Source organism: Trichosurus vulpecula, chromosome 4 (genome assembly GCF_011100635.1).
Source record: "Trichosurus vulpecula isolate mTriVul1 chromosome 4, mTriVul1.pri, whole genome shotgun sequence".
NCBI lineage: Eukaryota > Metazoa > Chordata > Mammalia > Diprotodontia > Phalangeridae > Trichosurus > Trichosurus vulpecula.
This window is the reverse complement of record NC_050576.1, coordinates 95,307,227-95,334,395: the sequence shown is the minus strand read 5'-3', so window position 1 is coordinate 95,334,395 and position 27,169 is coordinate 95,307,227. Positions and strand designations below refer to the sequence as shown.

The 27,169-nt window shown below is 36.0% G+C and overlaps 1 pseudogene; it reads left to right on the top strand.

Moving 5' to 3' along the window:
• The first annotated feature begins 18,998 nt into the window (after nt 1-18,998).
• LOC118845531 lies at nt 18,999-19,335 on the top strand (annotated as a pseudogene).
• The last annotated feature ends 7,834 nt before the right edge of the window (nt 19,336-27,169 follow it).

The following is a 27,169-nucleotide window of genomic DNA, read 5'->3' as shown; positions in this document are numbered from 1 at the left end:
AAACCAACAACAACAACAAAACCTTCTTTCTCTTTATTGGGGGGGAGTCTCTATTTTCTCTTGCAACATGGCTAATATGGAAATGTTTTTCATGACTGCTCCTGTATAATCTGTATCAAATTGCCTGCTCAAGAAGTGAGGAGAGAAAGAAGAGAGGGAGAGAATTTAGAACTCAAAATTTAAAAAAGAATGTTAATTATTTGTTTAAATATAATTGAGAAAAATAAAATAATAAATTTAGAAAAGAAATGCTTATTTGATTGATTGATTTGGAATAATCAGTAGTCTATAAAAATTTAAGTGCCTACTATGTGCTGAGTCCTCCTAAATGCTGTATGGCTGAGGGTATACATGAGAAAAAAAAGACAGTTCTGTCCTCAAGGAATTTGTAATCTCATGAAGAAGAGGAAACACAGAAGGAAGCTGAAAAGGACTTTGAGGATAGAAGGTACCTGACTTGGGGCGTGGTAGAGAAGTTAGTCTGAAAAACCCCAAAGTAGCATACGCAGGTGGAAAATGAGAAATCTCAGCTGAGCTCACTCCTTAAATGGTATTTGAGAGTTCACAGCTCCACCCTCCAGTCAGAGAGGTATTGGCTAGTGCTCAGGTGTAGTACTAAGGCTGATGAGATCCTACAGAATGATGAGATTATCCTAACAGTGACTTTCCTGGGGCATGGTGGAGAACTGTCAGAGAAGTTTCCCAAAGTGAGTAATGAACCAGGTGAAACATGAGAATACTTTAAGTTTTAGTCAAACTGGTCTACTGGCTTTCCTTGTTATACATCATTCTACCTCCTTTCTCAGCAAACATACAGGATATGACTAATCTCTCTACTCCGATGCCTGGAATGTATTTCTTACCTCCTTTTGGGTATCTAACTCATGTTTAGAACTATAACCCCAAGATCCTAACCTATACATGCTCATTGACCTAGTGATACAACTACTAGACCTATACCCCGAGGACAAAAAAACAATGGAAGAAAAGGATCCATATATGTTAAATTATTTATAGTTATTCTTTTTGTCACAGCAATACCTGGAAACTAAAATGTCCATATACAGTGTAATGGCTAAATAAATTATGGTATTTAATGTAGTGGAATATTTTTGTTCAATAAGAAATAGTGAACTAGACAGTTTCAGAGAAACCTAGGGAAAGCAGTACAAAACTATGAAGAGTGATGTGAGCAGAACCAGGGGACAATTTTTTATATAACAACAGCATAATAAAAACAGTTTTGAAGATGTATACTCAGATCAATGGAATGACCAGCTATAATTCTAGAGGACTGAAGATAAAGCATACTATCCACTCCTTGACAAAGAGATGATGGATACAAATTGTAAAATATCATATCCAACTTTGGACACAGTCAGTGTGGCAATTTGTTTTGCTTGACTATATATATTTGTTACATGAGCTGTGTGTGTGTGTGTGTGTGTGTGTGTGTGTGTTTGTGTGTGTATGTGTGAGCAAGCCCTCATACATATGTTTCCCAGTGTGGGGGTGGGTAAGAGGGAAAGGAAGGATACATATAGGTAAAGAAAGAAAGAACCAAAGAAAGGGAAGTGGGAAATAAGGAAAAGAGGAAAGAAGAAAAGAAGGAACAAAGAAAGAATAAGAAAGAAAAAAGAATGAGAAAAAAAATTCAGTTATTTTTTTCTAATGCAGAGAAGAGAACATAAAGAAAAAGAAAGAAATACAGGAAAGATTCAAATGCTATAGGTTTAACTTAGCATACATATAAAAGAAAAGCAAACTATCTGCAATTTCATGTACAATCTTTTATTCTATTATGTGATATGTATGGAAACATTAATTTTATTTATTATTAAGTTCAGAAAAAAAATTAAAAATAAAAGGAAGAATCCCTATGAATTGAGTACCAACTCTTATATGAGACCTTTTGCTATGTGATCTATATGAGACCTTGGAGGCTTGTGTGTACTCTGTCTCTCTTGTATATACTTTGCATATTAAAGATTATTGATACTTTTTTACTTTTATATTGCCTCCATTTTCTAATATATTCTTCTCCCTCCATCCAAAAGGGCTATTCCTTATAACTAATAATTAAAGAGACTTCTGAGAGTGGAGCCAAGCTAGTGGAAAGTCTCCCAACATTCCTTTCTAAATAATTTTATAATTATATATCAAATTGAATTTTGGAGTGGCAGAGCCAACAGAAGATCATGGTGAGACGTTTTTCAGCCCAAGACAACTCAGAAGGTCAGAAGGAAGGATCTGTGACATGGGGTGGAGGATAGCCTGGAACCCATGTGGATGTAATGCCGGGGGTGGGGGTGGGGGGGAGACAGACTTTGTGGGTCAGCAGCAGCAGCAACCACTTCAAGAGCACTCAAACCAGCTCTCAACTGATAAGTATCTGAGGCAAGACTGAAATTGAGATCTTCCTCATTTCAAGTCTATCTACAATTCCATCTGGATGGCATTTAAAGTTCTTCATATCAACCAAGAAAGACTTAGCTACTCTGGTCAAGATAATGATTCAAGACAATTTCAAAGGGCCCATAAAGAAAATATCTACCTCCAGAGAGAGATCTGATAAACTGACGCAGATTGAAATATCTTTTTTCACTTTATTTTCCTTGTTTTTTTTGTGCATGTTTTCTTTTATAACATGGCTAATATGGAAATATATTTTGCATTTCATCACATTTCTAATTAATATATTGGAGATACATCTAAAAAAGTGAATCTGAGCTGATTTAAGAGAGTTAGAAGCCACTAACAGACTGAGAGGGGCAGGAGCACTGGGCACATAGAATGGCACCAGACCACACCAACCAGGAACAGCAGAGGAACCCAGCAGGAGTGCTGGTCTGGCAGAGTGCCTAGGGTGGAAGTACCAGCTATGGCAGCGATTGAGCCCCATGCCTCTCAGGACAGGACAGGAGTCTGTTGGAGGTACAGGAGACACCAGCACAGAGCCCATGGCCACGAGAGCAGCTACCCCAGAGGCCTCCAGCCCACAGTCTAAAGGTTTGAAACGCACCCTCTTGAACTTCTGGGGGCCATGATGGCCAGGTAAATCATTTATCTCTCCCTTTCACCCAGAGAATACTCCCTCAGGAGAAACAGAAGAGCTAGAAGTGGGGCTTTAGTAGCCTTTTAGCAAGAGAAGTTGGGGAGAGGGCTCTTCCTGTGGGGGCAGAAGGAGACTAGTGCAGGAAGAGATATGTCCCAGCAGGCCCCACCTCAGCAGAACAACAAGAGTTACTGGGCCCCAGGGGGGTGGAGCTAGCAAACATCAACACAAGCTATGCCTTTGCACAGCCAAGGGAAGTGGCAGACACCAGCACAGACAAAAGGTGAGACCACCTGTGCTATAGAGCAGTCCGAGGGGAAGAGGAGACTTCCAGCAGCCAGACCACTTCTCCCCCACACCTCACTAAACCAGATGACATAGAACAAAAAGCCAGTGAGCAGGCCCACAGTTTCCAACACAAGAAGATTGGGACAGAGCCCCCAGAGCCCCCAGAGCCCCAGAAGGAGATCCACTTTAGAAGCCAGGAGAAAAAAAAAACATGAAAAAGCATACTAAAAGCCAAAGACCATAGATTTCTATTATGGAGACAGGGCAGATCAAAATACCCATTCAAAGGAGGTCAGCATGGACACTATACCCACATCTGAAACCTCAAAAGGTGATGTGAACTGGTCTCCAGCCCAAAAAGCATTCCTAGAAGAACTCAAGGAGGACTTTAAAAACCCAATTAGAGAGGAAAAAGAAAAAATGGAAAAAAATGGAAAAGAAATCACTGATGAAAACAAATCTTTAAAAAGTAAAATTGGCAAAATCGTTAAGGAGATTCAGAGTGTAAATGGAGAAAATGTCTCATTGAAAAGTAAAATCAACAAAATGGAAAAGGAGATAGAGAAGCTAAAGGAAGAAAACAATACATTAAAAATTTGAATTGGACAAGTAGAAGGTAATGACTCTATGAGACATCAAGAATCAGTCAAACAAAATATAAAGAATGAAAAAATAGAAGAAAACATGAAATGTCTCATTGGAAAAACAACTGACCTGAAAAATAGATCAAGGAGAGACAATCTAAGAATTATTGGTCTACCTGAAAGCCATGATGAAAAAAAGAGCCTGGACAGTATTTTCCAAGAAATCACTAAGGATAGTTGCCCCTAGGTCCTAGAACCAGAGGCTAAAATAGTCATCAAAAGAATCCACCAATCACCCCCTGAAAGTGATTGCAAATTGAAAACTCCAAGAAATATTATAACCAAATTCCAGCATTATCAGGTCAAGGAGAAAATACTACAAGCAGCCAGAAAGAAACAATTAAAATATTGGGGAACTATAGTCAGGATCACAGAAGATCTTTCAGCTTCTACATTAAATGACAGGAGAAAATGGAATATGATATTCTGAAAGGCAAAGGAGCTTGCATAACAATCAAGGATCAACTAACCAACAAAATTGAGCATAATTTTTCAGGCAAGGTGATGGAGATTCAATAAAATAAGGGAATTCCAGACCTTCCTGATGAAAAGGCCAGAGCTCAATGGAAAATTTGATCTTCAAATACAAAACTCAGAAGAGACATAAAAAGGTAATTGGGGGAAAACCCTTGTTAATCAATAAGGCAAATTATTTACATCCTTATATAGGATTATATTGTTTCATATACGTTTTATATATATGGCAACCTTGAGAATAGTACAGTTATTATGACAATTGAAAGGGATATTCATAGACTGTGGGTGTCAGCACAAAATAACTGATGTAATGATAAAAAACATAATTAAGAGATATAAAGGGATGGTTCTGGGAGAAGAGGTAAGGAAGTACTAGAAAAGGGTAAATTACATCACATGAAGAGGCACAAAAACATATTATAGTAGGGAGAAAGAAGGGAGGGAGAAGAGCAGTATTTGACCTTTGTTCTCATGGGATTTGGTTCAAGAAGGGAATAGCATACTGTGATAAGTATAGAAATCAAACTTGTCCTACAGGCAGTAGGAGGGGAAAGGGGATAGAAAATGGAGGGGGTAGTCAGAAGAGAGGGAAGAAGTAGCAAGGGGAAAAAGGTAAGATGAGGTAGGGGAATCAAGAGGGAGGGCAAACTGTGGAGGGCAGTGGTCAAAAGTGAAGCTTTTGAGGAGTGGAAGGGAGAAGGGTGAAATATACACATAAATGGGGGGAAATAGGATGGAGAAAATGACACGGATAGTAATCATAACTGTGAATGTGAATGCGATGAACTCTCCCATAAAATGGAAGTGGATAGCAGAATGGATTAAAACCATAATCCTACAATAGGTTGTTTACAAGAAACACATTTGAAACAGGAGGTTACACAGAGGGTAAAGGTCAAAGGTCGGAGTATAATATATTGTGCTTCAGCTAAAGTGAAAAAAAAAGGAGGGGTAGCAATCCTAATCTCAGACAAAGAAAAAGCAAAGATAGAGCTAATTAAAAGAGATAAGAGAATGATAATAACGAGCCACCATACCAAAACTTATGGGATGCAGCAAAAGCAGTTCTTAGGGGAAGTTTTATATCTCTAAATGCTTACATGAATAAAACAGATAAAAAGGAGATCAATGAATTGGATGTGCACCTGAAAAAGCTAGACAAAGAACAAATTAAGAGTCCCCAATTAAGTACCAAATTAGAAATACTAAAAATCAAAGGAGAAATTAATAAAATTGAAATCAAGAAAACTTTTAAATTAATAAATTAAACTAAAAGCTGATTTTATGAAAAAACGATAAAATTGATAAACCTTTGGTCAATTTGATTAAGAAAACCAAATTACCAGTATCAAAAATGAAAATGGTGAATTTACCTTCAGTGAAGAGGAAATTAAAGCAATAATTAGGAATTATTTAGCCCAATTGTATGCCCATAAATTTGACAACCTTAGGGAAATGGATGAATATTTACAAATATATAAATTGCCCTGGTTAACAGAAGAGGAAGTAAAATACCTAAAAACTCCATCTCAGAAAAAGAAACTGAGCAAGCCATCAATGAACTCCCTAGGAAAAAATCTCCAGGGCCAGATGGTTTTACATGTGAATTCTACCAAACATTTAAAGAACAATTAATTCTCATACTTTATAGACTATTTGGGAAAATAGGTGAAGGAGTCCTAATAAATTCTTTTTATGACACAAACTAATACCTAAACCAGGAAGAATCAAAACAGAGAAAGTTATATACCAATTTCCCTAATAAATATTGACGCAAAAATTTTAAATAAAACATTAGTAAAAAGATTGCAGCAACTTATCACGAGAATTATACACTACAATCAGGTAGGATTTATTCCAGGAATGCAAGGCTGGTTCAATATTATGAAAACTATCAGCATAATTGATTGTATCAACAACAAAAATAGCAGAAGCCATATGATCATCTCAATAGATGCAGAAAAAAACTTTTGACAAAATACAACACCCATTCCTATTAAAAACACTAGAAACCATAGGAATAAATGGAGCCTACCTTAAAATTATGAATATCATCTACCTAAAACCATCAGCAAGCATTATATGTAATGGGAATAAGCTAGATGCATTCCTAATAAGATCAGGAGTGAAACAAGCATGTCCATTATCACCTCTATTATTCAAATTGGTATTAGAAATGTTTGCTATAGCAAAAAGAGAAGAAAAAGAAATTGAAGGAATTAAAATACACAAAGAAGAAACTAAATTATCACTTTTGCAGACATTATGATGATTTACTTAGAGAATCCTAGAGAATCAAGTAAGAAACTCCTTGAAATAAACAACCTTAGGAAAGTTACAGGATAAAAAACAAACCCACATAAATCCTCAGCATTCCTATACATTACTAACAAAGCCCAATAGCAAGAGATAGAAAGAGAAATTCCATTTAAAGTTACTGTAGACACTATAAAATATTTGGAATCTACCTGCCAAGACAAACCCAGGGCCTCTATGAACATAATTATGAAACACTTTTCCCACAAATAAAGTCAGATCTAAATAATATATTGCTTGTCTTTCCAAGGGATGGGGGAATGACAGGAGGGAGAGAATTTAGAGTTCAAAATTTAAAAATTTTAATGTTTAAAATTTTTGAAAAATATAATGGAAACATTTAATAAAAATACATTTAAAAAACAAATAAAGAAGAAAGGGGACAATAAGTTCATCAATACTAATCAACATGTCAAAAATCTGAACAATGTACAATGCTCCACACCCATTATTCCCTTCCTCTTTAGAGAAGACAGATGCTTTCTTATACCTTCTTTGGTACCAGGTTTTGTCATTAGAACTTCACAGAATTTAGTTTTGATGATAGTTTTATTACTTTTCATTAACATTATTGTAGTCATTTTGTATATTACTTTCATTGTTCTGCTTACATAACTTTGTTGGTTTCTTTTTGTCTTTTCATATTTCCCTTAATTCTTCATATTTGTGCTTTCTTATAACACTGTAATATCCCACTACATTCAGTTACCTCAACCTATTTCGTTATGTATTCCCTAGTTAATGAGTGTTTACTTTTTTCCTCCATTCTTTGAGTGCAAAAAATACAGTTATTAATATCTTAGTGTATATAGAACTTTTCTCTTTTGTCATTTACCTCATTGGGGAATATGCCTGGCAATGGGATCTCTGGATCAAAGAGTATGGACAAATTAGCCACATGCTTGTCATAATTAAAAATTATTTTTCAGGATGTTGGGACCAAGTAAGAGCTTGACCTGTAATGTATTACTGTGCCTGTCTCTTTGTAATCCCTCCAAAATTGCTTATTTCTCACTTTTGTCATTTCTCCCCATTATTCTGGTTGTGATGTAAAACTTCAGAGTTATTTGCATTTTCATTTATTTTTTTCCTAGGTATTTAGAGAATTAGTTTATATGGTTGTTAATTCTTTGAATTTTTTCCTTTAAGAACTATGTTTTCATATAGTTCTATTACTTATCAATAGGGTAATGACTTTTGGTCTTATACATTTCTGTTAGTTGCCTATGTTATTTGGAAATCATGTTGTTATTAGAAATATTTGATACAAAAGTTTTTCCCCAGTTGACTACTTACCTTCTGTGTTGGCAATCAAAAATGGGCTCCTTAGCATTTGGTAAACAAGTGCCCTTGACTAGTTTGGCTTTTTCCCCTGAACTGAATGCTGTTTGTATGTTGGACTGGAGTAAGCTTGTCAGCCCCTTCACCTTGCTTCCCTTGATTAAGCAGATTGAAAGAATCTGTGCTTTCCCCGGAGTACCTTACACCCCCGCAGAAGCTGGACGGTTAAAAGCAGCTCCCATTGGAGCCAGAGGCTGCTATTGCCGCAGCCGCAGCCGCAGCCGAAGCAGGAGCTGCCAGTGGCAGAGCTGACCTACGGGAGGAAGCTGAACAAGGACTTCAGGCCAGCGGGTAATCTTTTTACCATAGAGGGGGAAGCATGATTTTGCTTTACGCAATCATGCTTCTCTGTGGCCTCCTGGTTACTCTTTCGAGGCGTACTTATTGGGCCTGGAAGCTTTTGATCAATATATCAAAATGGGGTTGCTGGTTCATGGGTTGGTTACTGTGGAGCCTGAATATATGCTTTGATTCTTCTGCCTTCTACTTTGAGAGTTTCTTATATCCAGCTGTTCCAAACCTTTCAGACATATATATGATCCTCTTTGAGATTATGAACTCTGCCCTCCTAATACACCTTCTTAGCCTAATCACATTAACAATGTTCATGTAAAAGTTTTTTAATTTCCTATTTTTCCTTTTGTGATGACATTAGCCTTGTTTACTTAAGAATTCGCTCTCCCTAGCCATAGCTATGGAATCTAGTTGATCTAAATTGTCTCTTTTTATGGCATAACATTCAAAATTCAAGATCATATATTCATTTTTTGTTTGTTATGGTATTTGTTAAGTCAAAAATTTGTTGGTCGAAATCAAATTACTAACATACTGCTTTCCAGTTTTCTTTTCTTTTTAATTTTTAAAGATTAATTTATTTATTTTTAGTTTTCAGCATTCACTTCCACAAGATTTTGAGTTACAAATTTTCTCCTCATTCCTCCCCTTCCCCCACCCCAAGATGGCATGCATTCTGATTTCCCCATCTGCCCTCCCTTCTATCACCCTATACCTCCCCCTTATCCCCTTTCCCCTTTCTTGGAGGGCAAGATAGATTTCTATACCTCATTGATTATATATCTTATTTCCAAGTTGCACGTAAAAACAGTTTTTAACATTTGTTTTTAGATCTTTGAGTTCCAAATTATCTTCCTTCTTCCCTCCCCACCCACCCTCCTTGAGCAATTCAATATAGGTCATACACGTATCATTACACAAAACACTTCCATAATAGTCATGTTGTGAAAGACTAACTATATTTCCATCCATCCTATCAATTTTCTCTTTCAACCCTGTTCCTTTTCAAAAGTGTTTGCTTCTGACTACCCCCTCCCCCAGTCTATTCTCCCTTCTCTCACCCCTTTCCTCTTATCCCCCTACTTTCCTGTGGGGTAAGATACACAATTGAGTGTGCGTGTTATTCCCTCCTTAAGCCATGTCAAATGACAGTAAGATCCATGCATCCCCTTTCACCTCTCCCCTCTTCCCTTCCATTGTAACAGCTTTTCCTTGCCTCTTTTATGTGAAATAATTTACTCCATTCTATCTCTCCCTCTTCCTTCTGCGAATATATTCCTCTCTCACCCCTTAATTTTATTTTGTAGATATCATCACTTCATACTTCATATTCAACTCAACCTGTGCCCTCTGTCTATATATATATATATGTAAAACACATATATGTATATGTATACACACACATACATATATATATTCCCTTCAACTACCCTAATACTGAGAAAGGTCTCATGAGTTACAAATATCATCTTTCCATGTAGGAATGTAAACAGTTCAACTTTAATAAGTCCCTTGTGATTTCTCTTTCCTGTTTACCTTTTCATGCTTCTCTTGATTCTTGTATTTGAAAGTCACAGTTTCTATTCAGCTCTGGTCTTTTCATCAACAATGCTTGAAAGTCCTCTATTTCATTTAAAATCCATATTTTGCCCTAACGTATCATATCTAGTTTTGCTGTGTAGGTGATTCTTGGTTTTAATCCTAGCTCCTTTGACCTCCAGAATACCATATTCCAAGCCCTTCGATCCTTTAATGTAGAACCTGGTAGATCTTGTGTTATCCTGCTTGTGTTTCCACAATACTCAAATTGTTTCTTTCTAGCTGCTTGCAATATTTTCTTCTTGATCTGGGAACTCTAGAATTTGGCTACAATATTCCTAGGAGTTTTCCTTCTGGGATCTTTTTCAAGAGGTAATGGGCAGTCTTCCTTGATAATTTCTTGAAAGATGATGTCTAGACTCCTTTTTTGATCATGTCTTTCAGGTAGTACAATAATTTTTGAATAATCTCTCCTTGATCTATTCTCCAGGTCAGTGGTTTTTCAAAAGAGATATTTCACATTGTCTTCTATTTTTTTCATTCTTTTTGTTCTGTTTTATGATTTCTTGATTTCTCATAAAGTCAATAGCTTCTGTATGCTCCATTTTAATTTTTAAGGAATTATTTTCTTCAGTGATCTTTTGGACCTCCTTCCATTTGACCAATTCTGTTTTTAAGGCATTCATCTCCTAATTGGCTTTTTGGACCTCTTTTGCCATTTGGGTCAGTCTATTTTTTAAGTTGTTATTTTCTTCTGTATTTTGGGGGGTTTCCTTTAGCAAGCTGTTGACTCATTTATCATGATTTTCTTGCATCCCTCTCATTTCTTTTCCCAATTTTCCCTGTACTTCTCTTACTTGATTTTTATAATCCTTTTTGAGCTCTTCCATGGCCTGCAACCAATTCATGTTTTTCCTAGAGGCTTTTGATGTAGGACCTTTGACTTTGACTTTTCCTGGTTTTATATTTTGATCATTTTTGCCACCAAACTAAGATTCTACAGTCTGAGTTTTTTTATGCTTGCTGCTCATTTCTCCAGCCGATTACTTGACTTTTGAGCTCTTTGTCAAGGTATGACTCTGCTACCAGAGTGGAGAGTGCTCTGTCCAAAGCTTTTGCCAAGCTTTTGGCACTGCTGTTTTCTGAGCTACTTGTAGGTACCTGTAAATTTTCAGTTCTTCTGAGGTGGTAGGATTCAAGCAGAGGTGACTATTCCTCTCCTGGTCTGCGCTCTGGTCTGTGAGTGACCTCAAACCCTCTTTTCTTCTTTGGAACTGCTAGGAGGATGCCCTTTCCATAAGCTCTGCCACACCTCATGCCAGGACCACCAACCAGGGCAAAGCAAGAGAATCCTGTCTCAGTGCTAGCAAAGAGATCCCTGCTCTCCTGCTCTGATCAGCCACTTGATTCCTACCACTGTCTGTGGACCTGGAGCTCTGGAAGCATCTGCTTCTGATGCTAGCACTGCCATAGCCACCTATACAGCCCCCGGGTTGGGGCTGGACTGTGCCCTTATCTCACCCAGGTCCAACATAGCTTTCCCACCTGCTAAATTGTCTTTGGTTATTGTGGGTTGAGAAGTCTGGAAACCTCCATAGTTCAGTGATTCAATGCCCTAAGGGCTGCTCCAGCCCATCTGCTCTACTCTGGTCTGTGATGGCATGGCACAAGCTGGGATGCAATCCACTCCTAGCATGGTGTGATAGACACTTCCCAGAGATCATTTAAGCCATCTTGGGCTGGAGACTTGTTTTCCTCTGTCATTTCATTTCAGAATTTGTTTGGAGTCATTTTTTACAGGTGTTTGGAGGGATTTGGGGGAGAGCTGAAGTAAGTTCCTGCTTTTACTACATCATCTTGGCTCTGCCCCCGATTTCCAATTTTCTTAGCAATTCTTTTAAAATAAGGAGTTGTTACCCAGTTATTCTATGCTTTTCTATTAAACATAGGAGTAAAGCAAGAATATTCTTTCTCCATTATTTTTAAATAGCTCTAGAAATGTTTGCAATAGCCTTAACATGAGAGAAATCAAAGGTTATAGGCAGGCAAAAAGGAAAAAAAAAACATATTCTTAGCAAGATAGTTAGGAAATCCTAGGGAATTGGCAAAGAAATGAATTTAAATAATGATTTAAATAAAGTCATAAGAGATAATGCCCCATCAACAAAATTTTCATATAGTAACTAAAAAACAATGGAAATGGAAGTCCCATTCAAATTAATTACAAATTGTATAAAGTGTCTGGGAGTCAGTCTGCCAAATTGTATAGATATGATTACAAAACTCTCCATTAAGATTTAAATAAAATTATTGTTGTATAGTGGACAGAGAGTTGGTCTTGAAGTCAGTAAAAATTGAGTTCAAATCCTCCCTTTGACATGTTTGGACCCTGTTACTCATGTCTAATTAATGAATGTGTACCCCAGGTAATTCTTAAGGACTATGAGTTTCAGAGAAGATCCTTACCTCCACTACTAAAGGAATCTCTTCACCAAGAGGAAATGATACCAATGAAATCACAATTCTAATTCCCACCCAAAAATAACAGCAATAATAAAGGATGATTTAAATAAATGGAAAGATGTTTAATACTCACCACTGGACTGTAGCAATATAATACAAATGACAATGTTATGTAAATTAATTTATTGATTTAGTGTTCTACCAGACTACAAAGGGGATATTTTACATAACTATAAAAAAGAATAATAACATTTATCTGGAACAATAAAAGGTAAAGTATATCAAAGGAAATTATCAGGGAATATAATACAAAATAGGAATGATAGGGAAATAGCATTTCCTAAGGTCAAACTTTATTATAAAGCAGTAATGATCAAAAATATTTGGTACTGCCTAATATAGAAAAGTACATTAATGGGATATCCAGATAAGGAAGAATCAGATACAACTTAAACCATTTTGAATGTATTTTATATTTAGTTTTATATGCTTACATTGGTCCTTAATGACAGGACTGTTTCTTTTTTTCTTTGTATCTTTGATTGTTAATTTAGTGCTTAAATATTTTTGATAAATTATTTGAAAATAAATCAGAAGGGCAACTGACACTAATTCTGCCTCTGAGAAAAAATGAAAAAAAATTAAAAATGTTGATATAGTAGCAAATGACTGGTATATAGTAAGCACTCTATAAATATTAGTTATTATTTTTATTATTGTTGTTGACAGTAGTAGCAACAGTAGCAGGAGCAGCCACACTAGCTAGTAGTATAATAGAAAATTCTTAAATGCCATCTTAGATGCTATTATTTCAGTTTGCTTGCCCTTAAAATAAAGTTCATCTGTATAATATGTCCTCTTAGCTCTTTTCTTTTTGTTCCTTCAGGCCCCTGCAGCAGATGCTTTGGCTTATTTCTTTTTAGTTATTTGCTTAAGGTGAAGAGAAATAAACGAGCACATTTTAAAGGAGATCACTTAATAAAAGATATGTGGAAAAGTTCTAGAAACTGAGCTTTTGGCAGCTTTCACATATAAAAGAACAAATTAGCAAGTGAGGATTTTTTTTTTTTTTTTTGCAACTAGCACAGGACCTATGAATAGAGGCAAGATTCCTTAGGTAGTGGCATTTGTGGCAACGTGGTCAACAAAGTCTTTTTACTGAGACCACATGCCACAACATAATAATATCAGATCCCCTTTTTGTAATGGTATATGCTATAATGAGACTTTACGTAAATTGCTGGGTTTGTTCTTGACTAGGTTTTAGTATTCTTTTACTCAATTGACCCCCTTAGTTAATAAAAAGGACCAGAAGATTTTTTTGAGTCATGTCTGATGTTTAATTTTATGGAGAAATATCTCCCCACTGAGTTAATTTGATAGGTAACTATTGCTAAATAAATCTAACACAATGCAGAAATTATAGAGGTTAAAAACCAATACTTAAGCACAGGTTCAGGAGGTTAAAAAAACCCTTAACAAAGATTAGCATTCTAACTGGAATTTTCATGGACATAAATTATGTCAGAGAGACAGAAATAAGTCTTGACATATAGCAATCTTGCATATACTCTAAGGTCATAAAAACTGAACAAACTTAGTTGAAGAGAATCATAATTTCACAATCCCTTAAGAAAAGAGATGTAGTTAAGGAGACTGTATGGGTAAACTGAGTTAGGTTGCAGGTTATATTTGGAGACCTCAAAATGGGCTGATTGAGAGGAGATTTACATGTTAGAAAGATTATCAAAGGCTCTGAGCTAGGAGAATCCTTCTACAAATAGCCAAATCACTTTTGGGAGTTCAAAGTCCTCTTTGGCCTTTTATGTGAGAAATATCAAATATTCTTCCCATAATACTATCATCCCATGAATCAAGTTTTAACAGATCAGGTTAATATTAACAGGAAATAGGCTTTAGTTAGCCAAATATTCCAGAAGGGATGGCATAAATTAAATTGAACAAAAGGAAAATTAAAAAAAAATTATCATCTCTAAATTCTTAAAACAAAACGAAGCAAAACAACCAAACAAATAGAAAGAAGGAGACAAGCGGTTTTTAGGTGCCTACTATGATCCAGGCAACAGGGTAAACACTTCACAAATATTATGTCATTTGATCCTCACAACAACTCTGGGAGGTAGGTGGTACTTTGATCCCTATTTTACAGTTGAGGAAATTGAGGCAGATAAAAGTTGTCTGATTTGTTCAGGATCACACAGATAATAAGTGTTTGAGTACAGAGTTGAAGTCAGGTTTTTCTGACTCTAGGTGCTCTACTTACTGTGCAACCTGTCTGTGAAAAGCACAATCTTTTATCTTTTCAAAATTCTCTAGAATCGTATTTTCCAAATTTGAAGAGGCCTAATTAGTCTAATTCATCCCATACATGAAGAAATCCCTCCCTCTTGCAAGATTGTTTATGAAAACTCATAGAATGTACACTTGAAAACATCCAAGGAGAGGAAATCTACCTTTTGAGTTGGTCCATCCTATTTTGGACAGTTACAATTGCTAGCAAGTCTCTCCTTATGGCAAACCTAAATTTACCCCTTTGAAAATTCTACTCTTTGCTTCTAGAAGGAAACCGAGTGTCTTAATGAAGTTATTTTAGTACTCAAAACTATTATGTCTGATGACTTCTTTGAACAATGTCCAAATTAAGTATGATTCAAATCATAACACAGATGCAAAGACCAAGTTGTAACTCATACTTCACACATTTGAGACTCCTATTTTTAGGTATTTAACTAGTGAGGAATCTCATATCGTTTTTGTTATTAAGCCATATGTAAAACTGTAAAATTCAAGACAGGGTTCAGAGGGCTTTACTCCCTAAGCCAACTGATTATCATCTTTGAGTAAAAATAATTCTTTAGTGAATAAGTGAGTCTCTCAATTAGTTGTTTGAGCTACATGGAAACTGTCACTACATATGTTTGTCACTGCATATCTTTGTCTATGTATGTGTAAAGTTTCTCTACGTATATTGATTGATGATCAAAAACAAATCAATTATTTTCATAATGCAAAGAAAACTCCATCTTTAAGGAGATGTTTTTTATTGAGTTTTTTTAAAGTATATTTATTTGCAATTAGACCCTCTTCCTCAACACACTTTTAAGAATAGAAAGATGTTAACTATATTAATGAATAGCTCTAGCTACCTAAAGCATTTTTTCTTCCCTAAAATTCCCACAGTTAAAGGGTATGTTGTTGCACCTTTCAATAAATAAAATGCCCACATATAAAAGGGGCAGTACCTTAAAAGTTAATTACAGAAATTTTAGAACATGAACAGAATATTACTAATGGAACTGCAAGGTTTGGCAAAAACTATTTTATTTCAAGACTGCAAGGCCTAAAAGGTATTTATTATCTCAGTGAGTACATTAGGACTATCAACCTGCATAGATCATAGTCTGGATAGTAAGTATACCCTAGACCTAACATTATCATTGTCCCTTTCTGTAATGCAAATGGAAGGCCATGAGCCCCTGGGGAAAGGGTAAGAGCCAATGGCAATCTTCCTGACAGAGCATATTGATAAAGAACTTTCATGCTCTATGCATACTTATGATTATCACAGATTAATTTCATTGTTGGTTAAAGCTAGAAGGCACCTTATAAGTCATCTAATTCTGACACGTCAAACTCACTAGTTGCCTCAATCAGATTAAAATATCACTGGAGACACACACACACACACACACACACACACACACACACACACACACATGTAATGACAGAGTAGCAGCTGTAAGCTAGCTGTACTCTTCCAATGTTCCCCTCCAAATAAGTTTGAAATAACATCTCAGATTGAATTCTGGAGCAGCAGAGCCAACAAAAGGTCAAGGTGGAACATTTTCCAGCTCAAGACACCTTATACAGTTATCAGGAGAGGTCTCTGACATCAGGATGGGAGTCAGCCTGAAATACACATGGTGGTATTAGTGGGCATTATAGGAGGCTACTACAAAGGCAGCAAAAGTGTCAGGAGCTCTCAGCCCTGAGAATGTAGGGGGGTTGAACACCTAGTCAGAAAAAGATTTCCAGGGACCCTCACCTCATACTGGTTGCAGAACCTCAGGCTATTTGGCAACTCTTGCCCATATGCAGTTCTGGATTGCAGTTCCGGTGTGGAGAGTAGTGTTTGTGATCAGTCAGGAAAGAAGAGGGGGCCTGATCCCAGTTCTAAGGCAGAGAGCAACACTAGCACTTATGACTGCAGGGGAGCAGAAGCCTTTCCTAGGTAAAGATAAGACACAGAATAGGAGAGGAGTGACCACACCTCTTCCTGGATCACAGCACCCTGAAAACCTTGAAAAGTTGCAGCCTGCAAAATACTAAGTCTGAAAACAGCAACACAAAAGAAGGCTGGATATTTGAATTATGCCTCTCCACCCTCAGGTGATCAGAGCCCAACTTTAAAGTTCAAAGAAAAAAAATAGACTGGAAAAATGAACAAGCAACAACAAAAAGAACCTAACCAAAAATGCTACTACATGTGGCAGTGAAGCCCAAGACAGAAACCCAGAAGACAAAAAATAAAACAAAAACAAGTCCCAGCAAAGCCTCAAAGAAAAAAAAAATAAGTTGGACACAAATCAAACAATAATTCCTCTCAGCACAATGTATTTTATTTATCATATAGGCTCTCCTGAAATGAAAATTTATTGTTACATATTCTGAATACTCTCTTACGTTCTGCTATGCACATGACATCCTTTTTTTCTTACTTTGTATTTAAATTTCAATATTTAAGTTTATGATATATTTTGTTTCTTTTCTCTTCTGTATTTGTATTCTGGCCCTTGAGTCTAAAATAAAATTAAAAAAGAATTCCTTGAAGATTTAAAGACACAAGAGCGATATATGAAAAATTGGGAACGATAAGAGTGAAGCAAAATTATGAAAACAGAATTAACAACTTGGTAAAAGAGGTAAAAAATACCCTGAAGAAAATAATACCTTAAAAACAGAATTGATCAAATGATAAAAGAAGCACAAAAATCCATGGAATAAAAGCACTCCTTAAAAAGCAGAATCGACCAAATGTAAAAAGATGTACAAAAACTCACTGAAGAAAATAATTCCTTAAAAACTAGAATTAGGTAAACAGAAGCTAGTGACTATATGAGACATCAAGAAACATTAAAATAAAATCGAAAGAATGAAATAAAAAGAAAATTAAAAAACTGACCTGGAAAATATAACAAGGAGAGATACATTTTTTAAGTTTGATAGAATTTTATTTTTTCCCCAGTTACATGTCAAGAAAAATTTTACCATTCATTTTTACAAGATTTTGAGTTCTAAATTTTTCTTCCTCCCCCTTTCCCTTCTTCTGAAAATGGTGGGTAGTTTGAGATAATTTATACATGTGCCATCGCATAAAAAAATTTCCATTTTAGTCACAATTGTGGAAGAAGAAACAGATCAAAAGAAAAAAAAACACGAGAAAGAATAAAGCAAGTGAAAAAATGCTTTGATCTACAATCAGAGTCCATTACTTCTTTATCTGGGTATGGATAGCATTTTCCTTCTTGAGTCCTTGGCACTTGTCGTGGAACATTGTGTTGCTGAAAAGAGCTGAGCCATGCATAGTTGATCATCACACCATGTTACTGATACTGTGTACAATGTTTTCCTGGTTCTGATTATTTCACCTTGCATCAGTTCATACAAGTGTTTCCTGGGATTTTCTGAAACTTGTCTCTTCTCCATTTCTTATTACACAACAGTATTCCATTATATTCATATACTATAGCTTATTCAGCCATTCCCCAATTGATGGACATCCCCTCAATTTCCAATAATTTGCTGCCACAAAAAGGGCTGCTATAAATATGCTTGCACATGTAGATCCTTTTTCCCTTTTTAATGATCTCTTTGGGATATAGACCTAGAAGTGGTATTGAGAATTTGGTTGCCCTTTGGGCATAGTTCCAAATTGCTCTCCAAAACTGTTGGATCAGTTCATAGCTACACCAACAGTGCATCAGTGTCCCAATTTTCCCACATCCTCAAGGAGAGATGATTTAAGAATTATTAGACTACTTGAAAGTCATTATTTTAAAAGCCTTTGGACATCATTTTTCAAGAAATCATCAAGAAAAACTGCCTCAATACCTTACATTCAGAGGGTAAATTATAAATTGAAAGAATCCATCAACCATCTCCTGAAAAAGATTCCCCAAATGAAAACTGCCAAGAATAATATAGCCAAATTCCAAAACTCTCAGGTCAAGAGGAAAATATTGCAAACATTGAGAAAGAAGCAATTCAAATATCATGGAGTGATAGTCAAGATCACACAAGACTTAGTAGCTTCCACAGAAAAGAATCAGAGTTCAGATCTTTGCAGTCTGCAGAGATGTCAGGTTGCAGCACTTGCTCCACTCTGCATCCTCAGCCCGTGCTCATGCCTTCTGTTGGAGCACTGCCCTCCCCCCACAACCTGGGGAAGAGTCACTGGGGGTCCAGCCAAGACTGTCTAGCCCTCCTCCTCCTCTCACCTCCCCTCCCCTCTCCGCCCTCCCATCTCCTCTCCAGTAAGGGGCAGAGAATGAAGTGAGATCATGGGCATCCGAGTGTTCACAGCCTCCTCCTCCAGCTTTGTGATGATAAAGAAGAAACAGCAAGATGTAGTTCACATTCTGGAAACCAACAAGATACAATTTGAGGAGGTATAAGTAGACATCACAATGTAGGAGGAACAAAGGCAGTGTATGTACAAGACCATTTCTCCAGGAAAAAAAAAAAACAGCTTAGGGCAATCCAATGCCACCACAGATATTCAACAGAGATGGATACTGTGGTCATTATGACAGCTTTTTTGAATCAAAGGAAAATAACACAGTCTTTTCATTCTTAGGCCTGAAAGTAAGATTTCCATTAGATAAGGCAGAGCCCTAAGAATGGAAAGAAAAGTAAGAGGGCAGAAGCACATTTGGAAGAGCTAGCGTGGTGTTCAGCAAACAGCAGGTTACCTTAACGGATCACTGTGATACAAGCCACATGCATGATCAGCACTTTGCTTGCCACTGAAGAAGTCCTTTCCAACGATGTGGGACCACTGGGCATTACAAAAATCTATAAATCAAACTGTCCATATGGTGGATTTTTCCTCATATTCTAATTTACTTACATTTGATGAGATATCTTGAGGGAGTCTTTTACTAGATTCTAGTAAAAAAAAAAGTAAAGATAGTAAAGATAGTCTTCCTTCATAGTTTCAAAGACAAATGGATGGGATGGCAGTCACCAGATGATAAATGTAGCACCCCTACAATACTGCAGTGTATATCCATGTTAGTTACACAAACTTTAAGCTAATGCTGCCCAGATCATGTTCTTGAAATTAGTTTATTGGGACATTTGCATCTCGAGAGAGGAAGGAGAGAGAATGAAGCTTATAACGAGCTGGATGATGAAGAAAAAATGGCTCATAACTAGGAATGGTGATATTTCTGCTATTTGTAAATGCCACATAAATATAACATTTGATGTTATAGCCTGCTTACTGTAATAGTAGCTCTTCAAACTATAAAAAATGATTGTAAGTTCATAGTCACAGTCAAACATAGAAATGACTTGAATTGAGGAAAATCTTGCTGCAGTATTGAAAACTCTCATGATTTTTTGGAAAGTATGTGGGTTTCTTTTTTCCTCCTCTGTAGAGAACTTTTCTACTTAAATGCCATGAGATGCTTGACAGAGACGTTTTAAATTGTGAAGGCCATGCACTAATTTAATTAAAACTTTATAAGAAAGTTGTTCGACTTACATCTGAAAGTTTTGTGACTACAGATGCGTATTGCATATGTGTGTATAACATATTTATATATACACATGCATATCTATATGTATATACCCCGTATATATTTTAGTGTACCCCTTCCCAATAGTTACTTCTTATCTCTTGTAAAGGGATTATATTTTTTTGAAAAGGGAGCTCTTGGTTAGATATATTTTGTTTACCCATTGATGAGTGATACTAATACCCCTACATAAGTGAATATTTCTTTCTATGTAACCTTTCTTCTAACCCTGCTTCTCCTGGGCCCTACCCTACCCTTAATCTATTTTAAAATTTAAGCATTTCAACTTAATGAAAATAAATAGAGTTTTCCTACTAATCCTGACATCAAGGATAAGTTTGATTGCTTTATGGCATACAATATCCTTTCACTCCCAGTTGGAGCAGCTGCTCATAAACTTTATAAGGTGGTCCTCCCATTTGGGTAGGTGTACTTTTCTGCATCTTAGTATTCTTAGTGTAAACAATTTATATTGTTATAGTATTGATAGCTAAATATAGGACTTCCTTGCATGAAGCATGTTCTTTGCAAAGGGCATCTTCTCAAAGAACCCTGGAAAAACTCCTTGATTTGTATACAGATACACACATACACATGTACAGGACCATCTGAGCTATTAGGCCTACTCCCAGAGAACTGACACAGTTGGAATTGTGAGCAGTAAGTTTATACAAAATTGAAAGAGCAGCAGAAATGTACCCAAGTCTGTTTCAAAAGTCCCTGTGTGATTTATTCAATAGGCAGTATTTCATAGAACTTGGTAAAGTCTAAAACTAGACTCTCAGACCAGATATTTGCAGTCCAGCACTTTAACCATAAAAAGACAAAAAATTCAATATTCACTTCTATTCCATTAAAAACTAGAGATTTGATCCAGGATCTATCTGAATAAAAAGGTTAGTCAGGAAACTTGCATGTCATTGGTTGGTTGGTAGTCAGTAGGGTGAAGGTGACACCTTATTACTGTGAATTCCAAGGACTTGTCCAGCAACTTTCTCTAATTGAGTATTGGTTGAATATTTCAGCCCTATACTGCAATCTTGAAACTCTTTGAAGAGATTTTTTATTGGATGTAATGGGATTTAATCCATACTCCATTTCATTAAACCTTGCAAAAAACAACAACAAAGATCAAGTTGAAGGTCAAGGGTGAGTTTGGGTTCCTGGACCTTTGGGACCAATGGCATGTATCCTGGAAAAAACAGCAACCCAGATTAGATGTTTCCACTATGAATTCTTAATTTCCCATAGTAAATCTGGCACGTTCATACAAAATGAGTGTTTTTCTTAGTTCATCTGACATGCAAAATTCATCCTTTGCTTTGTTAATTAAATAGTAAAAGTGGATAGATCAGGCAGTGCATTAGTTCTGGCAAATAATTAATTTCTGGAAAGACATTACATTAGGACCATCACGGGATGAAAATACTGTCTTAGGTTACTGCAAATTAACAAAATCTTTTGTCTATGGAATAGCTATTTAATACATATAGTCTAGGGACAACCAAACCACCAAATGACATACTGATAATGACTTTCTTTTGCTTTCAATTAAATTGAATAATTTTTTTTGTAAAGCACCTACTACGTACAAAGAACTACTCTAAATGTGAGGGATAATAAAATGAAAAATAATATTGTCCCTGCCCTCAATGAGTTTATAGCCTAATACAGGAATAAAATAGATTTATGAATATTTATGTCACAAGGTAGAATCTGATAAGGGCAGAAGTGGGGTAAGCTAGACAAGGTTTTATGAGAAATATGAGGAATAAATGATCATGCTAAGATTAAAGAAATCAATAAAGGCTTCATCGAAAAAGGGACACTTGAGCTGGCCCTTAAAGAAAGAGAAATACTTTAACAGACACAACTTTGATATGGATGAAACACTAATTATCATGGATTTATGTTGGCTGATGTCTTAAAAAAGAACAAGGTTGGGGAGGAATTATAATTATGGGAACTGCAGTTACAAATTTCAAATATTAGGACAGTCATTAAAAGACAATTCTCAAGTGAGTTCCTGTTAGAAACAATTTTAGGGCAAAAGAGGCTTGATGGAACAAAATCAAATTCTGTGACTTTTGATCAGATGCCCTAGAGTCTTCTGTTACTGCTAGAATGTTAATTAAAACATTTGGTTAAGAGAATTTTTGTTTTTACAGGTTTTAAGTGTTAGATATCAAAACAGACAAGAAGAAGTATCTTTGACTCCAAAACAGAGTTCAGATTTTTTTTAAATTAAAAAAATCCAATTTGAAAAAAAGAATCAGAAGGCTTGGAATATGATATTCTGAAAGGCAAAGGAGCTAGGATCACAACCAATAATAATCTACAAAACAAAATTGAGTAAAATTATTCTGGGGGAAAGTGAAATAGGAAATAGAAGTCCTTTTAAGGAAATAGAAGACTTTTAAGCATACCTGATGAAAAGGCTAGACTTGAATAGAAAATCTGATATTCAAACATAAGACTCAAGAAAAAGCATAAAAAGGTAAACAGGAAAGAGAAATCATAAGAGACTCAATAGGGTAAAACTGTTTATATTGCTATGTGGCAAGATGGTATGTGTAACTCCTAAGAACTTTATCATTATTTAGGCAGTTAGAAGGAATATACCTAGACAGAGGACATGGGTGTGAGTTAATTATGTAGGGATTATCTCAAAAAATAAGGGGTGAGAAAGAGGCATGCACTTGAAGAAGGGAAAAGGGAGAAGAAAAATGGGGGAAATTATCTCAGACAAAACACAAAGAGCTTTTATAAAGAAAGGGAAGATTAGGGTGGTGGAGAGCAATGTTTGCATTTCACTCTCATTGGAATTGGTTCAAAGAGGGAAGAATACACACACATACACACAGTTTAGTATAGAAATCTATCTTACCTAATAGGAAGTCAGAGGGGAAAGGGATAAGAGTAAAGTGGGTGGGGGTGTAAAAAGAGAGAGCAGATTAATGGGAGCATTGTTTAGAAGCAAAACAGACTTTTGAGAAGGCACAGGGTAAAAAGAAAGAGAGAAGGATATATGAAAGAAAATAGAATGGAAGGAAATACATAGTAATCATAACCGTGAATGTGAATGGGGTGAACTCACCCATAAAACAGAAGCAGATTGGGGCAGCCAGGTGGCACAGTCAGTATAGCTTGGGCCTTGGAGTCAGGAGGACCTGAGTTCAAATCTGGCCTCAGACACTTGACACACTTCCTAGCTCTGTGACCTTGGGCAAATCACTTAACCCCAATTGCCTTGCCTTCCCTCATCCAAAAAAACCAGAAATAAATAGCAGAATGGATTAGAAATCAGAATCCAACAATACGGTTATAAGAGATACTTGAAACAGTGTAGAGGGCCAGCTCTGAGATAGTCCGTGGTGAGAAAGGTTTTCATTTAAGCCTGAGCCTGTTCTAGCTATCTTTGAGAATGTGCGGAACGGCATGTGGAGATCCAGCTATATCTTGTTTAAGACTCCTAGGCCTGTGCAAGGCAAGGCCATCCAAGGCAAGGTCTTTGCAAGGCAAGACTGTACAAGATAAGAGGTCGTTGGGCTGGAACCACCCTCGCAGCTGTGATCCGCATGGGAAAGAACAGAAATGTTTCAGCATGGGTATCTGCATGGGAATGATCAGAAATGTTTCAATATAGTGAGCATGATGTATCTGAACTACATGGCCTACGTGAGACACGTGGCAGGATGTCCCAGTAAAATAACAAAACAATTCATGATGTAATGGCTCAGAAACAGTACAAAAGTCTTTTGTTTGCCTGAATGAAGTTGAGTTCTGATTCAGACTCCGCCTGACTCATGTCATTTCATTTCTCCACGGAGCCTGTGAAGCTGCCGGTTGGCTTCAAAACAGAAAGACACACCTACGTATATACATACTAGATATACATAAATGCACATTATAGATACACACACACACACAGTTAAAATAAGGGATTGGAGAAGAATCTATTTTGGACCAGCTGATGTGAAAAAAGCACAGGTAGCCCTTATGACCTGAGACAAAGCAGAAGTAAAAATAGACCCATTTAAAAGAGATAAGCAAGGAAATTACATTTTGCTGAAAGGTTTCATAGATGATGATGCAATATCTAATATTTTTCAGCAAATTTCTCTTATAAAGGCACCATTTCTCAAATATGTAGAGAACTGAATAAATTTATAAAAAAGATCCATTCCCCAAATAATAAATACTCAAAAGTTATGAACAATTTTCAGAAGAATACCTAAGGGATATTTCCTGTATTTCTCTGGTTTGGAGTATTTGTAAGTTAATTGCTCTGCTCACCCTGACTTTCTTTGGCAGCCATGACACACATACGTCCATCTTTTTCATTTATGACAAACTTATCTTTGTAAGATGTTTTGAAGGGGTGCAACTTTTTTTTCTTTTGAGAATATCCTAATGCAATTTGACTTCTGATTTTTTAATGAATATATTATAAACCTAGACTAGTTGAACTGACTTTTGATCATAACTAAAGGCTTTTCCCCTAGATGCATGCAAAAGTTGTCATTTGTAATTGGAGTTTCAAATATAATATTTCCCTTCAGTGATGATCTGTGGATTCAGTCATCAGTACTTTGATGAAACTTTCTGAAGTTTACTTATTTTACTTCTTGCAACTGCAGTAGTTGTGGTTTCAAGCTAAGCTCGCCTACTTTGGAAGGAATCTCCATCATATATCTTAAGTTGCTTTTCCTTTTTTGCTATGGGAAATCTGATTAGTAATATATCAGCCCAATTATTTTTAAAAGTTTTGTCTCTTTTGAACCATCATGGAATTTTGTTGTTCAATGACCTCTGGGAAATCTACAATATTTATGTTGTTGCCTTTTTCTTTGAATGTTTTTGGTTCACTTTCATTTAAAAACTAAATTCATTCAATGTACTTTGGCTTTCAAAAATTCACTAGTTTTTTTCATCTTACTGGTCATGTATTGATTTTTGAGCTAAGGACATATTTAACCTTTATCTCTTAATTTTTATTTTCTTTCAGCTTTTTTATTCTATTGTCAGTACCTGATTTCTGTCCTCATTGATACTTTCAGTGCTATGGTAACCACATGTTCTCTTACACAGACCACTGATGTAAGATATACTCAGCTTCTTCTATATGAGGCACCTGAGAATATGACTGGTTCCCTGCTCAGTCAACTCCATGAAAGAGAACACTAACTGGCTGCAAAAGACTCTTCCATTCTACCTAGTACTGTACTTGATATCTTCTGTTATATTTTCCCCCTCTCCCAATTGTCATTTGTTTCCTTTACATTGCTGAGAAGAATCAGTGCTTTCTGCTTTTTATGGGAACAAGGAGGAGTTAGGTTAATTCACTTCCAATGGGGAATTTGATATGTTCTTCTTTAGCTGGACCCTGAAACTGAGGGCTGAAGTCCATTTTCATGGACTAATTCTACCCAATATGGAATGTATGATGGAGTTCAGCAGGAGAAATGGGAGCTTCGAAAATTTCAGCTCTCCAGTGTTATTTCAGAAGCTTTTTTTTAAACCTCATGTGGTAGTTCTATCTTTTTATCTTGCTGAATATGGTATTAATTACTATAGATCTGGTTCTTTTTTTTCCTTTTAAGATTCATAGGTTTAGGCATTTAGGCTGACAAGCACCATTCTACCATCTTCATAGTCATGTCCTTATAAGGATTGTGGTGAAGATCTAATGAGACAATGCATGTATCTTCTCCAATGCCTACAACGGTAACCCACACACATTAAGCCCCTTAAACAAAGGTTTGGGGAATGAAATATTGAAAATGCAACACATGTCCTTGTCCACGACTAAATGGAAACCCTTCCAGCCCTCAAAGATTACATGAACCTTGTTGTCATCATTGTTGTTTTTGACTTTTAAGTAGGTAGAATGAGTTTCCATGAGGCAGTACAATGTTTTCTACATCCTCATTATAAGATTTCAAATATGAGTACAATCTTCTTTCATTATATATGCTGCCAGACTCACTTTATTCCTGCACAAAATGGTGAGGTCGGGTTATTTTGACCCCTGTAAATAACTGTAAACCATTCCTTTGATGGGCAGGTGTGATGATTACTTATGAACGCCATCAAGTCGCAAATGCAATAAAGTGCATCAGAAATAAAGTACCCATTGACTTGATTTTCCAAATGCCCAGAAAGCTTGATCTAATACTCATAATATATTTTGTCACTGTGTCAGTTTCACAACTGACTGTACAATAAATTGTTAGATGGTTGCTAATATTTTCTCTAGTTTGAATGCACGTTCGTGACACTTGCCAACCTATATTTTAGTTTATCTCATGTTAGAGAATTATACATGTATATGACTGAAATCATAGAATACAAACTAGCACTAAAATTAAACATCTAGCACTCTTTCATCTCTGCTAATATCATCTCTGTATATTAATCATATCGATATTGCCTATCTCATGAATCAATTGAATCTGATTTCCTGATTTCAAGAAGAGATAACAGGATGTTTTAAACTTTAGAAAGAAGTCATATGCTGTTCATTGTATTTTTGTTTTTTTTCTTTAAATAAAAGTTTATTGGAAAACCAGTCTATTGCAGTATTGCACAGCTATGGTCATCAGAAGAAAATGTAAATGAAGTCAAAAATTTGCGAAGAATAGGATTCTCTTTTATGCTGCAAGAGGGTGATAATTTTAAAATAACTGTAAAAAATAAATGCAGAAAGTCTACATCTTGAGTAACATAATTGCTTAACTAAAAAAAGACAATGGTTCAATGTAAATTGACATGAGTTTTGACAAATTTTCAGCATTTGCGGGACATGGCTGTTTTAAGACACTGATTTGGAAGCTAAACGCTATCGATATCTTTTTCTTTCTTTTTAAAACAATTTTACTCCTCAAAACACACCAAAAAAATACAAGCATTTGTACATGAACAAATGG